Source organism: Neoarius graeffei, chromosome 18 (genome assembly GCF_027579695.1).
Source record: "Neoarius graeffei isolate fNeoGra1 chromosome 18, fNeoGra1.pri, whole genome shotgun sequence".
Taxonomy (NCBI): domain Eukaryota; kingdom Metazoa; phylum Chordata; class Actinopteri; order Siluriformes; family Ariidae; genus Neoarius; species Neoarius graeffei.
In genome coordinates this window covers 8,971,805-8,985,226 of record NC_083586.1, presented here as the reverse complement: position 1 = coordinate 8,985,226, position 13,422 = coordinate 8,971,805, and the positions used below count along the sequence as shown (strand labels likewise).

The 13,422-nt window shown below is 41.6% G+C and overlaps 1 pseudogene; it reads right to left on the bottom strand.

Annotated features, from left to right (window-relative positions):
- Positions 1-12,972: 12,972 nt before the first annotated feature.
- On the bottom strand, positions 12,973-13,088 carry LOC132866880 (5S ribosomal RNA; annotated as a pseudogene).
- Between the last annotated feature and the right edge of the window lie 334 nt (positions 13,089-13,422).

The window sequence follows — 13,422 nt, the reverse complement described above, 5'->3', positions numbered from 1 at the left end:
TTCAGGGTAATTTACAATAAGGGGGCGATTAGATAAATGGTTGCCACATTCTGAGCTACTCTCTCTCTCTCTCTCTCTCTCACTGCGGCTTTACTAAATCAGAAGCACCTGGAGGAACACTTCGGTTCTCATGTGGAGGAGATTTACAGAGAGATTTAAAAAGGTGCTGAGCTTTACAGTTCTGTCTCAAATCCTGCACTGTCCACTGCATTCAGTCATTATACACTATGGGGACTTTAAAGCACCTCAATGCTTGTGGCGGTGGAACATCTCAAACCTTAAATTGACATAAAAAGAAATGACAATTTAGTGTGTTGTGCCTCCACAGAAGCAACTGACCATTTTACAATCCAAAATGGCCACCATAAACATAACATTTATATGTTCTGAGATATCATAATGTATTTCCTTGATGTGTTGCCCATTTTGAAAAAAAGCTTCACCATTTTTATGACGGAAAGATTTCTGGGTGACAAGGGCAGAGTTTAAGACTTGATCAACCAGTCATAAACTTGATCATCATGTAGTTTAGCTGATGTCAGCTATCTTGCAAACAAAGTCATTTTTCGAAGTACATAATTTATTATCTTAATTTTTGCTAACTTGATAACCTGGTTTTCATGAGGAAATAGCATAGTTGGCTGAGTTTACTGGATACTGAAAACAGAATTTATATTATTTAAAATTAGCAAGGTGGTTTTACATTATTAGTTTACTGATTTCAGTATTTTCAGTTAAAGGGGTGAGATGAAAAAGTAGTAGTGCTATTCTATTATAGAAATAGAATCAGAAATACTTAATTGACCTGTTCATTTTACAGTTGTTCATATATATACACACACAGTATATATATACACACACAGTATATAACACACACATACACAAATCTCTATGTCACTCGCAAGGAAATTGATGAATTGTTTTGATCAATTTGGGTGCTTTTTGTATGTGAATGTATCGCTATAATAAAAAGAAAATCACAAGTTGGCTTGAAGATATGAAGTTTATCTTCTTGTGTTGAAAAAGTCACATTTATCACACAAAATACATCTTGAAACTGACTAAAATATTTAAATAATATTGGCTGACTTTGAGTGGTATATCAGACTTTGATATCGATATCAAAGTCTGATATACCGCCAAAAGTCAGCCACAAGTTCAATATCATGCTTGTGAATGGAATATATCCGATATACCACAAAAAAAGCCAGCCAATATTATTATTATTATTATTATTATTATTATTATTATTATTATTATTATTATACATACACATTTGATGGAACAATTATAGATAATACAAAAAGTTAAGAACAGGGGGGTAACTTACCAATATTGAATGCTGATTCTGATTGAATGTAATTCAATGTTCTGTCAATCCAATGTACATGTACAAAGTAAAAGTTCTGACAATAAAAATGGTACAAGTCCAAAAAGCCTGAACAACAACCCAACTTGTATAAAAGCTATATACATGTTTGTGCTTCCGCGCAAACGTGCGCAGCTTTCTAATTTACTGTTTTCTTCTCATACTTATACTTCCTATGTTTCATGGACTGGAACGGCATTTGCTTATTTAGTAATTTTAATACAGAATTTACTCTGATGAAATTATTCAGACACTCCAATGCCCCCCCCAAAAAAAAAAAAAATCGGATCTGCACGATTCAGCCGTGAAAAAGGCGGCATCCGCCAAAAGGCGCCGTTTGCATCCCTGTTTAAACTCATAGGTTAACCGACTTTAACCGGCTAATGAGGCTCGGTGGTCGGTCAAGATTTTTTTTTAGTTTTTGCCATTCCTAGCATCAATAAACCCACTTGAAGGGAATAGAATACATGTTTTTATTCCATGGAAAAAGTGGCCCGTATGTATAATAATTTCCGATATTTCACTCTGATGACGGCACTCCTACGGTTGTCCTGCTTACTAGCCACGCATTATCTAGATGCGAACTGATCCAAAATTAAATTATATTTGAATAACTTTTGTGTGTGTGTGTGTGTGTGTGTGTGTGTGGGTCTGTGTCCATATAATATAAAGAACATTACATGGTGGTATGAAGAGATGAAGTTTATCTTCTCATGTTGAAAATAATTTTCTGAAGTTGTTTCACTCACTCATGAATATATTCACCACTCGAAGATGAACTTCACACTCTCTCTGGATGCTCTCTGCATGGGTTTCCTCCGGGTGCTCTGGTTTCCTCCAAAGGCATGCAGGTTAGGCTACTTGGTGGCTCTAAATTGACCAGAAGAGTGAATGGTTGCATGTGTCAGTCCTGCGATGACCTGGCGACTTGTCCAGGGTGTACCCTGCCTCTTGCCCATAGTCAGCTTGGATAGGCTCCAGCTTCCCCCTGCGACCCTGGAGAACAGGATAAAGCAGCTACAGCTGATGGATGGATGGATGGATATAAATATCCATGATCCATTTATCCTGTGTAGGGTCACGTGCAAGCTGGAGCCTATCCCAGCTGACTATGGGCGAGAGGCAGGGTAGACCATGAACAAGTCACAAGGTCATTGGAGGGCTGACACATAGACACAAGCAACCATTCACGCTTACAGTGGTGCTTGAAAGTTTGTGAACTCTTTAGAATTTTCTATTTTTCTGCATAAATATGACCTAAAACATTATCAGATTTTCACAAAAATAATAAAAGTAAATACAGAGAACCCAGTTAAATAAATGAGACAAAAATATTATAATTGGTCATTTATTGAGGAAAATGATCCAATATTACATATCTGTGAGTGACAAAAGTATGTGAACCTTATATAACCATGTAATTAACAGTTAATTTGAAGGTGAAATGAGTCAGGTGTTTTCAATCAATGGGATGACAATCAGGAGTGAGTGGGCACCCCGTTTTATTTAAAGAACAGGGATCTATCAAAGTCTGATCTTCACAACACATATTTGTGGAAGTCTATCATGGCACAAACAGGCGATTTCTGAGGACCTCAGGAAAAGCATTGTTGATGCTCATCAGGCTGGGAAAAGGTTACAAAACCATCTCTAAAGAGTTTAGACTCCATCAATCGACAGTCAGACAGATTGTGTACAAATGGAAGAAATTTAAGACTATTGTTACCCTCCCCAGGAGTGGTCGAACAACAAAGATCACTCAAAGAGCAAGGCATGTAGTAGTTGGCGAGGTCACAAAGGACCCCAGAGTAACTTTCAAGCAACTGAAGGCCTCTCTCATAATACCACATGTTAATGTTCATGAGTCCACCATCAGGAGAACACTGAACAACAATGGTGTGCATGGCAGGGTTGCAAGGAGAAAGCCACAGCTCTCCATAAAGAACATTGCTGCTCCTCTGCAGTTTGCTAAAGATCATGTGGACAAGCCAGAAGGCTATTGGAAAAATGTTTTGTGGACAGATGAGACCAAAATAGAACTTTTGGTTTAAATGAGAAGCATTATGTTTGGAGAATGGAAAACACTGTGTTTCAGCATAAGAACCTTATCCTGTATGTGAAACATGGTGGAGGTAGTATCATGGTTTGGGCCTGTTTTGCTGAATCTGGGCTAGGACAGCTTGCCATCATTGATGGAACAATGAATTCTGAATTATACCAATGATTTCTAAAGGAAAATGTCAGGACATCTGTCCATGAACTGAATCTCAAGAGAATGTGGGTCATGCAGCAAGACAACGACCCCAAGCACCCAAGTCATTCTACCAAAGAATGGTTAAAGAAGAATAAAGTTAATGTTTTGGAATAGCCAAGTCAATGTCCTGACCTTAATCCAATTGAAATGTTGTGGAAGGACCTGAAGCGAACAGTTCATGTGAGGAAACCCACCAACATCCCAGAGTTGAAGCTGTTCTGTACGAAGGAATGGGCTAAAATTCCTCCAACCCAGTGTGCAGGACTGATCAACAGTTACCAGAAATGTTTAGTTGCAGTTATTGCTGCACAAGGGGGTCACACCAGATACTGAAAGCAAAGGTTCACACACTTTTGCCACTCACAGATATGTAATATTGGATCATTTTCCTCAATAAATAAATGACCAAGTATCATATTTTTGTCTCATTTGTTTAACTTGGTTCTCTTTATCTACTTTTAAGACTTGTGTGAAAATCTGATGATGTTTTAGTCATATTTATGCAGAAATATAGAAAATTCTGAAGGGTCTTGCAAAAGTATTCATCCCCCTGAGTGTTTTGTCATGTTTTGTAAAAAAAAAAACAACAGTTTGCACCTTTAAAGTGGTAGGCATATTGTGTAAATCAAATGGTGCTACCCCCAAAAAAATAAATTTTAATACCAGCTTGTAATATGATAAAACAGGACAAACACCAAGTCAGATGAAACATTTGCAAAACACTGTGGACATATACTGTATGTATGAGTGTATTTTTTTTTGTAACTTTATTTAAGAATGTAAACTTTCCTATATTCTATATTAATTAGATGTAAAGTGAAATATTTCAAGCCTTTTTTGTTTTAATGCTGATGATTATGGCTTATAGCTCATGGAAATAAAAAATCCAGTATCTCAAATTATTAGAATATTTCCTTAGATCAATCAAAAAAGGATTTACAATACAGAAATGTCCAAGATCTGAAAAGTATGTTCATTTATACACTCTACTTCATTGGGGCTCTTTTAAGCTATGGTCATACTACAGCTCGCAATGCTTTTGTGATGGGTTATCAATGAAAATGAGGCATTTTTGTGATGATGCATGGTGATATACAGGCAAGCTAAAAGTTGTCACACAGCAGGTGAATACTTGACTGTCATGCCTTTGCAAGCTGGAGTGGACACGTTTGCTCACAGGACCCAGTCGTTAAAGGAAATATCTGATGCTGATTTGACCACAATAAGCACACACACATAAGGATACTGTTTTCACAGAGGCTTTGCAAAGTATTATTCATTATCACTGTCATGTTTGTTTCTAGCCATGTTTCTGACTCTGCTTTCGGTTTAAGTTGTATTTTGTTAACTCTCACCTTGCCTCATGTTTTGTTTTTGTAAATATCACACCTGCTAATAAACACACTTCCTGCACTTACATATATCTACCACAGCATACCTGACAGAATACTTCATGAAGTCTCTGTGAAAACAGCATGTTTATATACATGTACTGATTACGCCCAAATCAGCATCAGGTGTTTTCCATAACAACTGGGTCCCAAGAGCAGGCACAACGTGCTCTGAAGGATCCCTGAGTGTAAGTGCACTTTTTAAGTCAAGTCTCGATGAAGGTTAGGCTATGCCAAGCTGCTGTGTTGATGAGGCTCCCACAAACATTGGAGATATGAATTCAAGACAAATACATCTCATGAGGCTTGACAAAAGTTCCCCAAGCTTCAGGATGCATTCCCAAACTGATCTGCAAGTGTTTGCCACTTAGTTTGCAGATGAAAAAATCACCACCAAATTTTAATGCATGCATTGAAAATTTTCATGACATTTTGGCTACTCACAAGGTAGAGACACACCAAAAAACAACTCGCAAATCTCAAAGAACATTCACTGTGCATTGCATGATTAGTGGTGCTGATAGCAATTTTTCATCACCAAGTATTCACAAATCCATCGTGAGCTGCAGTGTGACCAGTGCCTTATCAAAAATTCCTGCATCAATGCAGCGTGGCGTGGAGGTGATCAGCCTGTGGCACTGCTGAGGTGTTATTGAAGCCCAGGTGCTTTGATAGTGGCCTTCAGCTTGTCTGTATTTTTGGGTTGGGTGTTTCTCATCTTTTCTTGACAACAGCCCAAAAATTCTCTTTGGGGTTCAGGTCAGGCGAGTTGGCTGGCCAATCAAGCACAGTAATATCATGGCCAGCAAACCATTTGGCTGTAGTTTTGGCACTGTGGGCAGGTGCCAAGTCCTGCTGGAAAAGGAAATTGACATCTCCATAAAGCTTGTCAGCAGATTGGAAGTATGAAGTGCTCTAAAATTGCCTGGTAGAAGGCTGTGTTGACTTTGGACTTGATAAAACACAGTGGGCCAACACAAGTAGATGACATGGCACCTCAAATCATCACAGACTGTGGAAACAGACAGTCCAAGGTGTTTGAAGTCCAGTGTGAATGACTATTCACACTGGACTTCAAACATCTTGGACTCTCTGCCCCACCACTCTTCCTCCAGACTCTAGGACCTTGATTTCCAAATGATATTCAGACTTTACTTTCATCTGAAAAGAGGATGTTGGACCACTGAGCAATAGTTCAGTTCTTTCTCTCCTTAGCTCAGGTCAAACACTTTTTTGACATCGTTTCTGGTTCAGGAGTGGCTTGAACATTATAAGGAATGTGACAGTTGTAGACCCTTTCCTGAAATTTCTAATGGGTTCACAAACTTTCAAACACCACTGTATACTAGTGCATCTCAAGCAATTAGAATATCGTGAAAATTTTCAATATTTTCCATCAGTTATTTATGAAAGTGAAGATTTAATATATTCTAGACTCATTACACATACATTAAAATGTTTCAAGGAGTGTGTGGTGGCTCTTGATGCACTGACACCAGCCTTAGTCCACTCCTTTTGAAGCTCTCCCAAGTTCTTGAATCAACTTTTCTTGACAATCCTCTCAAGGCTGTGGTCATCCCTGTTGCTTGTTCACCTTTTCCAGCCAGCCTTTTCAGCAATTACCTTCTGTGACTTAAGGCCAATTTATGCTGACAACCCAGTTCTCGCAGATAGCGTCAGAGACAGTGTCTGCGTAGCCCCCCCACCTTCGCAGACGCTCTGCGCGCACCTCCCAAAAATTGTGACCACCGCAGAAGCCTCGCAGACAGCGTCGCAGACAAGAGGGCTCTGATTGGTCCACTCTACATCTGCTGTACACGCACTTCCGCTTCCCTACTTTCCCGGTTTGGTTTGTTTTCTCTACCGGCATTTTTAAAAACACGAGCGAAGATGGAGCAGCATGAAGAGTGATTGATTGAGGAAGTGAGGAAGTACGTACATCTATACGACTCCAGTTCTAGTCATTATAAAAAAAAAAGTTCTAGTCATTATAAGTAACCGGAGGATAAACACTCCACTAACCACACCCGCCAACTACTCCTAGCGACTTCGCGCCCCCTTGCGTTGTGCCGGTGAATAACATCACGCACGCCTATTACTCCCCGCTCAATGATAAATTACAACTGTCTGCGAAAAGCTATCTGCGAAAGCCTTGTCGCAAGAGCATGCAGAGGCCTTTACCCTCCTTATGGAGGGTGTCAGTGATCATCTTCTGGAAAACTGTCAAGTCAGCAGTCTTCCCCATGATTGTGATTTGTGTATACAGAACTAGACTGAGAGATACACCATGTTCATACAGTTTTAATCAAAGTCAAAATGAAATATTCTCATATTTTGAGATTTTTTTTGTGCTGTAGGCCATAATTATCAAAATAAAAATAGAAAAAATGCTTGAAACATTTTAATGTATGTGTAATGAGTCTAGAATATATTAAATCTTCACATCTTCACTTTCATAAATAACTGATGGAAAATATTGAAAATTTTCACGATATTCTAATTGCTTAAGATGCACTAGTATACAGTGGTATTTGAAAGTTTGTGAACCCATTAGAAATTTCTATATTTTTGCATAAATATGACCTAAAACATCATCAGATTTTCACACAAGTCCTCAAAGTAGATAAAGAGAACCCAGTTAGACAAATGAGACAAAAATATTATACTTGGTAATTTATTTATTGAGGAAAATGATCCAATATTACATATCTGTGAGTGGCAAAAGTATGTGAACCTCTAGGATTAACAGTTAATTTGAAGGTGAAATGAGAGTCCGGTGTTTTCAATCAATGGGATGACAATCAGGAGTGAGTGGGCACCCTGTTTTATTTAAATAACAGGGATCTGTCAAAGTTTGATCTTCACAACACATGTTTGTGGAAGTGTATCATGGCATGAACAAAGGAGATTTCTGAGGACCTCAGAAAAAGCATTGTTGATGCTCATCAGGCAGGAAAAGGTTACAAAACCATCTCTAAAGAGTTTGGACTCCACCAGTCCACAATCAGACAGATTGTGTATTGTGGCAATGGGGGCATGGCCAAGCAGCAGTTTGTGAATGGAGGGCGGGGTCAGGGAAGGTAAGTGGCTAAGTCATTACACCTGTTGTCAATTAATTTGTGTGTGTGTGTTTGTTGCAGGGATGGAGCATAAAAGGAGGGGGAAAGCAGAGAAGAGCTGACTCCCAACCAGAATGAATGTGTGTGTGTGTGTGTGTGTATGTGTGTGTGTGTGTATATATATATATATATATATATATATATATATATATACACACACAGGAGGGGGGTGGTATCCATGTCATCCTCAAGCTCGGGTCCTCTACCAGAGGCCTGGGAGTTTGAGGGTTCTGCGCAGTATCTTCGATGTTCCTAGTACTGCGCTCTTCTGGACTGAGGCTTCAGATGTTGTTCCTGGGATTTGCTGGAGCCATTCTCCCAGTTTGGGGGTTATTGCCCCAAGTGCCCCCACTACCATGGGGACCACACAACCCTTGACCTTCCACATCCGTTCCAGCTGCTCTTTCAACCCTTGATACTTCTCAAGTTTCTCCATGTTCCTTCTTCCTGATGTTGGCGTCAGCTGGGATCGCCACATCTATCACCACCACCCTCTTCTGCTCTTTGTCCACCACCACTATGTCCGGTTGGTTAGCCAGGGTCTGTTTGTCAGTCTGGAAGCTGAAGTCCCACAGAACCTTGGCCCTGTTGTTCTCAGCCACCTTCTGTGGTATGGCCCATTGGGACTTGGGTACTTCTATTCCATACTGGTTGCAGATGTTCCTGTATACTATCCCAGCCACTTGGTTGTGCCTCTCCATGTACGCTGATCCAGCTAGCATCTTACACCCTGCTACTATGTGCTGGACTGTTTCAGGGGCTTCTTTGCACAGTCTGCATCTTGGGTCTGATCTACTCTGGTAGATCCTGGCCTCTATGGCTCTTGTGCTTATGGCCTGTTCTTGTGCTGCCATGATTAGTGCCTCTGTGCTGTCCGTCAGTCCTGCATTATCCAGCCACTGGTAGGATTTCTTGATTACAGCCACTTCCTCTATCTGACAGTGGTACATGCCATGTAGGGTTTTGTCCCTCCAGGTTGTCTGTTCCTCCTCCTCCTCTGCGCTCTCATCAGGGTTCTGCTGCCTGAGACCTTCACTTAGCAGTTCATCCTTTGGGGCCATCTTTCTGATGTATTCTCGGATTTTTGATGTTTCATCCTGGACTGTGGTCTTGACGCTCACTAGCCCTCGGGCTCCCTCTTTCCGCTTAGTGTATAGTCTCAGGGTGCTGGACTTGGGGTGGAACCCTCCATGCATGGTGAGGAGCTTTCTAGTCTTGATATCTGTGGCTTCTATCTCCTCCTTTGGCCAGTTTATGATACCAGCGGGGTATCTGATGACTGGTAGTGCGTACATGTTGATGGCTCGGACCTTGTTCTTACCATTCAGCTGACTTTTCAGGACCTGCCTTACTCTCTGGAGGTATTTGGCTGTGGTTGACTTCCTTGTGGCCTCTTCATGGTTTCCATTAGCCTGTGGGATGCCAAGGTACTTGTAGCTGTCTTGGATATCACCTATGTTGCCCTCTGGTAGGTCAAGCCCCTCAGTCCGGATCATCTTGCCTCTCTTTGAGACCATCCGGCCACACTTGTCCATTCCGAATGACATCCCTATGTCATCGCTGTAGATCCGGGTGGTGTGGATCAGCGAATCTATTTCTCGCTCGTTCCTGGCATACAGCTTGATGTCATCCATGTAGAGCAGGTGGCTGATTGTTGCCCCACTACGGAATCGGTACCCGTAGCCGCTCTTCGTGATGATCTGACTGAGGGGGTTCAGGCCTATGCAGAACAGCAGTGGTGATAGCGCATCTCCTTGGTATATGCCGCACTTGATGTTGACTTGGGCAATGGGTTTTGAGTTGGCCTCTAGGGTTGTCTTCCACATTTCCATTGAGTTCTGGATGAAGGTCCTTAGGTTCCTGTTGATCTTATACAGTTCCAGACATTCCAGTATCCATGTGTGTGGCATTGAGTCGTAGGCTTTCTTGTAGTCAATCCAGGCAGTGCACAGGTTGGTCTGTCTCTTCTTACAGTCTCGGGCGACTGTTCTATCGACCAGTAGCTGGTGCTTGGCTCCTCTGGTGTTACTGCCAATCCCTTTTTGTGCCTCGCTCATGTATTGAGCCACATACTTACTCATTTTTGCCGCAATGATGCCTGACAGGGCCTTCCATGTTGTGCAGAGACAGGTAATTGGTCGGTAGTTGGATGGGATGGGTCCCTTCTGGGGGTGCTTCATGATTAGGACTGTCCTGCCTTGGGTTAGCCATTCTGGGTGGGTCTCATCCCTCAGCAGCTGGTTCATCTGTGCTGCTAGGCTTTCATGGAGTGCAGTTAGCTTCTTCAGCCAGTATGTATGGATCATATCGGGGCCTGGTGCTGTCCAGCTCTTCATCTTTGACACTCTTTCTTGGACGTCTGCCATTGAGATGGTTACTGGTTCTTGTTCTGGGAGGTTGCTGTGGTCAGCTCTTACAGTGGTGCTTGAAAGTTTGTGAACCCTTTAGAATTTTCTATATTTCTGCATAAATATGACCTAAAACATCATCAGATTTTCACACAAGTCCTAAAAGTAGATAAAGAGAACCCAGTTAAACAAATGAGACAAAAATATTATACTTGGTCATTTATTTATTGAGGAAAATGATTCAATATTACATATCTGTGAGTGGCAAAAGTATGTGAACCTCTAGGATTAGCAGTTAATTTGAAGGTGAAATTAGAGTCAGGTGTTTTCAATCAATTGGGATGACAATCAGGTGTGAGTGGGCACCCTGTTTTATTTAAAGAACAGGGATCTATCAAAGTCTGATCTTCACAACACATGTTTGTGGAAGTGTATCATGGCACGAACAAAGGAGATTTCTGAGGACCTCAGAAAAAGCGTTGTTGATGCTCATCAGGCTGGAAAAGGTTACAAAACCATCTCTAAAGAGTTTGGACTTCACCAATCCACAGTCAGACAGAAAGTGTACAAATAGAGGAAATTCAAGACCATTGTTAACCTCCCCAGGGGTGGTCGACCAACAAAGATCACTCCAAGAGCAAGGCGTGTAATAGTTGGTGAGGTCACAAAGGACCCCAGGGTAACTTTTAAGCAACTGAAGGCCTCTCTCACATTGGCTAATGTTAATGTTCATTAGTCCACCATCAGGAAAACACTGAACAACAATGGTGTGCATGGCAGGGTTGCAAGGAGAAAGCCACTGTTCTCCAAAAAGAACATTGCTGCTTGTCTGCAGTTTGCTAAAGATCATGTGGACAAGCCAGAAGGCTATTGGAAAAATGTTTTGTGGATGGATGAGACCAAAATAGAACTTTTTGGTTTAAATGAGAAGCATTACTTTTGGAGAAAGGAAAACACTTCATTCCAGCATAAGAACCTGATCCCATCTGTGAAACATGGTGGTAGTAGTATCATGGTTTGGGCTTGTTTTGCTGCATCTGGGCTAGGACGGCTTGCCATCATTGATGGAACAATGAATTCTGAATTATACCAGTGAATTCTAAAGGAAAATGTCAGGACATCTGTCCATGAACTGAATCTCAAGAGAAGGTGGGTCAAGCAGCAAGACAATGACCCTAAGCACACAAGTCGTTCTACCAAAAAATGGTTAAAGAAGAATAAAGTTAATGTTTTGGAATGGCCAAGTCAAAGTCCTGACCTTAATCCAATGGAAATGTTGTGGAAGGACCTGAAGCGAGCAGTTCATGTGAGGAAACCCACCAACATCCCAGAGCTGAATCTGTTCTGTATGGAGGAATGGGCTAAAATTCCTCCAAGCAGGTGTGCAGGACTGATCGACAGTTACTGGAAACATTTAGCTGCAGTTATTGCTGCACAAGGGGGTCACACCAGATACTGAAAGCAAAGGTTCACATACTTTTGCCACTCACAGATATGTCATATTGGATTATTTTCCTCAATAAATAAATGACCAAGTACAATATTTTTGTCTCATTTGTTTAACTGGGTTCTCTTTATCTACTTTTAGGACTTGTGTGAAAATCTGATGATGTTTTAGGTCATATTTATGCAGAAATATAGAAAATTCTAAAGGGTTCACAAACTTTCAAGCACCACTGTAGGTCCACTAACCATTGGGCATCGGTGTTGTGTGATGCCTTTCTTTCCCATATGTCTTTCCAGTATTTTTTCACCTCAGCTCTTGGTGGGTCTGACTTGTTGTTGTTCCCCTGCCACTGAGAGTACACCTTGGCTGGTTCAGTGGAGAACAGCTTGTTTATTCTCCTGGCCTCTCCCTCCTTGGTGTATCTCTTCAACCGGGTGGCCAGAGCTGTTAGTCGCTGTTTGGCAGTTTCGAGTGCCTCTGGTATGGAGAGTGAGTTGTACTTCCTGGGTGCCCCTTTATTCACCATGTTCCCTTTCTGTAGTTCAGCTAGCTGGCTAACTTCTCTCCGTGCTGCCTTTATCTTGGCTTCTAATCGTCTCTTCCATGGTGGATACTGTTTATGTCCTGAGCCCACCTTGTGTCCAAGCATCTCCATGATTACTATTGCTGTACTGTGTATCAGCTTGTTGGTCTCAGTGATGGTTCACTGATGGGTCATGATCTTCCTTCTCAGGTCAGCAGCTCTTGTGTTGAGGTACCCAATCTCTGGTTGTGGGGATGATGATGACATCTCCCCTCTGACCTGTCTTCCTGGCTCCCCCTTGCCGTAGCATCGTTGTTGTATTTCATTAATCTCTAGTTGTGATAGTAGATTTCGATTACAGATGTTGGAACACTGGGCTAATAGATGTTTCTTTGTTAGCCTTGATTGTGGGTTTCGAAGTATCCAATTGTCCCACATTCACTGCATGTATCCCCTCTCTCTGGGATTGCTTGTATAGTAACATTCCAGCAAATCCGTATTTTCTGTCCTCATCCATCGATGTCTTGTACCTGGTATTCCTAGGCAGTCTCCCACTCAAGTACTAACCAGGCCCAACTCTGTTTAGCTTCTGAGATCAGACGGGATCAGGCATTGTCAGAGTGGTTTGGCCGTAAGCTATATATATATATATATATATATATATATATATATATATATATATTGTGTGTGTGTGTGTGGTGGGGGGAGGGTGAGTGAGTGAATAAATAAGTAGCACATGAGTGAAGCTGAAAAAGATATACAAGTTTGCAAGAACTTCAGTTCCTGCCTGCCATGCTTCTGTACTCCACCCACATCACCACCATGGACTCTCCTTATGTCACCCTCACAAAGATGGGCCTGCAGGACGATCCTGAAGCCTTCAATGCTCTCTTCAAGCAAGTGGACCAAGCATAGGGGTGGCCAATTGAGCAGCATGCGGCTCGCCTCCTCCCGCTCCTAACAGGTGAGGC